Source organism: Neoarius graeffei, chromosome 18 (assembly GCF_027579695.1).
Source record: "Neoarius graeffei isolate fNeoGra1 chromosome 18, fNeoGra1.pri, whole genome shotgun sequence".
NCBI classification, from domain to species: Eukaryota; Metazoa; Chordata; class Actinopteri; order Siluriformes; family Ariidae; genus Neoarius; species Neoarius graeffei.
Window position 1 is genome coordinate 1,304,822 of NC_083586.1, and position 3,189 is coordinate 1,308,010.

General features: G+C 43.7%; 1 non-coding gene across 1 annotated transcript; it reads left to right on the top strand.

Annotated features, from left to right (window-relative positions):
- Positions 1–2,874: 2,874 nt before the first annotated feature.
- trnai-aau (transfer RNA isoleucine (anticodon AAU)) lies at positions 2,875–2,948 on the top strand. The gene has a single exon. It is a non-coding gene; the product is annotated as a tRNA-Ile (tRNA).
- The last annotated feature ends 241 nt before the right edge of the window (positions 2,949–3,189 follow it).

Here is a 3,189-nt window from a genome sequence, read left to right on the forward strand (position 1 = left end):
TTGATAATGTTTTTGGCTCTGCGGGTGCACCAGGAGTGATGGATTTCTTCCAGTGATGGAAGTGGAGTGCCTGTCATCCACTGAGCTGTTTTTATGATGTGCTGCAGGGTCTTCTTATCTTCCAAGGTGCAGCCCGAGTGATGCAGTGCATGATCAGTGACTCTATTGTGCACCTGTAGAAGTTCATCAGCAGCTGTTGAGGCAGTTTTGTTTTCCTCAGAGTCCTCAGGAAATGGAGCCTCTGAAGACCTTTTTTAGCCAGTGCCGAAGTGTTTGGGGTCCATGATGGGAGTCAAGAGCCACGCAGAACAACATGCTGTGCTGTCTAAAAGACCCATTATTATTTAATTTAGTAATCAATCTTCAGCATTTCTCTGAGCAGGGACAAACTGTCAATAAAGACACAATATAAAATCTCCTGCACCGAACATCAGTTGACACCACCAGCTAACACCTTGAAGGCAGGGTTCAACTTGCACTGAAAAGAACCCCAGTGCATTTCAGGTCCAATGCATTAATCCCTGAGTGATTGCCAAAATGGAGCAAAGTCAAGGCTGAAAGGGTCAGTCCTTGTCTTGTTTTTTTTTTGTTTTTTTTAAGTTTTTCAGAACTGTCCATGATCTATACAAGGTGGTGACCTTTGTCCTCATTAGTGTAGTGGCCAGTATCTCTGCTTATCACACAGAAAACCAGGGTTTGATTCCCTTCCCAGGAGGGTATATTAGTTTTGAGTGTAAGAAAGCAAAAGGGTTTTCTGCCTTCATGGATGGTTTCCAAGCAACTTGTGCTGCCCTCTATTATATTTTCTCTTCTCCCCCACACCTCATTCTATTCTTCTGCTAATTACCAGCAGTTCTGGGGGAAGTGCATGCGTTTGATGAGGAAACAATATCAAATCTACTGCACCGAACATATTCTGGGACCACATTTGTGAATCAGGGATTTCCACAAATCTGACAGCATTCTCATTTTCAAAGTTCTGTAATGTAAATGAAATAGATGACACCCTTGATGAAATTAATTGGCAAACACTATAGAAGGGTCAGTTGACACCACCAGCTTACACCATGAAGGCAGGCTTCAACTTGCACTGAAAAGAACCCCAGTGCATTTCAGTTCCAATGCATTAATCCCTGAGCGGTTGCCAAAATGGAGCAAAGTCAAGGCTGAAAGTGTCACTCCTTGTCTTGGGGCTTTATTATTATTATTATTATTATTATTATTTTTATTCGTGGTAAATAAGAGAAGAGAAGATACAAAGAAGAAGACCATCTGTCTGTGATTTTGTCACAGATGATGCCCTAAAAATGTCTACAACTAAATGGGCTAGTGTGGCCTCCCTTGCTGTCTCCTGTAGTCCACTATCATCTCCTTAGTTTTACTGATGTTGAGAGAGAGGTTGTTGTCCTGGCACCAGCTGGCTAACGCCTTCACTTCCTCTCTGCATGCTGTCTCGTTGTTGTCCGTAAGGAGGCCCAAGATGGTTGTGCCATCAGCAAACTTGTTGATGATGTTAGTGCTGTATTTAGCAGTACAGTCATGGGCGAACAAGGAGTACATGAGGGGACTGAGCAGACAGCCCAGTGGCGCACCTGTGTTCAGGATCAGTGAGGAGAAAGTGTGGCTACCGATTATCACCACCTGTCCGATTATCTGCCTGTCAGAAAGTGAAAGATCCATCTGCAAATGGTCATCTGCTGATGAAATCATGAAATATTTCGTCATGATTGCATTTTCTCTGCTCATACCAAGGCAGTTTGTACTTATTAAGTGCAACCTTGCACCTAAATCCTTTCAAGATCTTGCAACCTGATTTGATTTTGGTTGATGGTCACAGCCCATGGTCAGACTGTGAGCAGAAGCTTTTTTTGAAGAAGCTCATTTAACAGATAACTGATAGCGTGATTATAAAATTTTTAACATCGAGTCTGTTTTGTTGATGTTATAAACTGTTCATTGATGGAAACTTGAGTGCAAAACTGTTCATGACAACTGCAGTCCAAAAGTTAGCCAGTCAACTGTAGTCCTCAGCCATAAAAGCATCCCTGTACCGGCTATTTCCATCCTTTATTGGATGTGTTGTTTTCAGTACATGAAGAAGCCTTTTCCTAGGTGATCTTCAAGGCTCCAGTCTTTTAAAACTACCTAATTTCCTGACACGGGATCCTTGGCCTGCTTCTCCATCTTTTGACGCATGTTTCAGGAAGCAGATGTTGCTTTATTGTTCAGTGAGAGCAATTGGGTCGAGGTTGGCGAGAAGTGGTTCTTCAGAGCACATGGTGGCTTTTGGACCACCATGTTGAAGAAGGGAAGTAGGTGTGCATCCTTCTTTCACATTGTTAAAGCTATCCATGCTGACTTTGCTCAGTAGATAGAATAAGTTTTTCAGACTGGACGTTGGGATTTTCATCCCCCTGTGTAAATATGTGAGTGGGTCGAACTGAGGGCTTCAAAACAATCTCATCTCATCATCTCTAGCCGCTTTATCCTTCTACAGGGTCACAGGCAAGCTGGAGCCTATCCCAGCTGACTACGGGCAAAAGGCGGGGTACACCCTGGACAAGTCGCCAGGTCATCACAGGGCTGACACATAGACAACCATTCACACTCAATTTAGAGTCACCACTTAGCCTAACCTGCATGTCTTTGGGGGAAACCCACACGGACAACATGCAAACTCCACACAGAAAGGCCCTCGCCGGCCCCGGGGCTCGAACCCAGGACCTTCTTGCTGTGAGGCGACAGCGCTAACCACTACACCGCCGTGCCACCTTCAAAACAATAATCAAGAGAAAATACATCTGTTCAAGGTAAAGTCATCGCCTCACCACTATTTAGTGAAGCACCTCAGCAGCCATGACATTTCTTTTCTTTGGCCAGTTAGCTCAGTTGGTTAGAGTGTGGTGCTAATAATGCCGAGGTCACAGGTTCGATCCCTGTACTGGCCAGTTCCCTACTTTACAGGTTTTGTTGTTTTCAGGACAGGGGAAACCTTTTTCTGTTGAGGGAAATGTTGTCCAAAACAAGAGATTCTCTGGTTGTTTTGCAAAATGTCAATCGATTCCTTGTATCTGAATGTGTCATTGAAATACAATAACTCAACTGATTGCAGGACGCAGGAAATTCAAATACACACATGAGATTGCCTCAAAGAGAAGCACTTATGAATCTCTTAAAAATCAGTGCTCC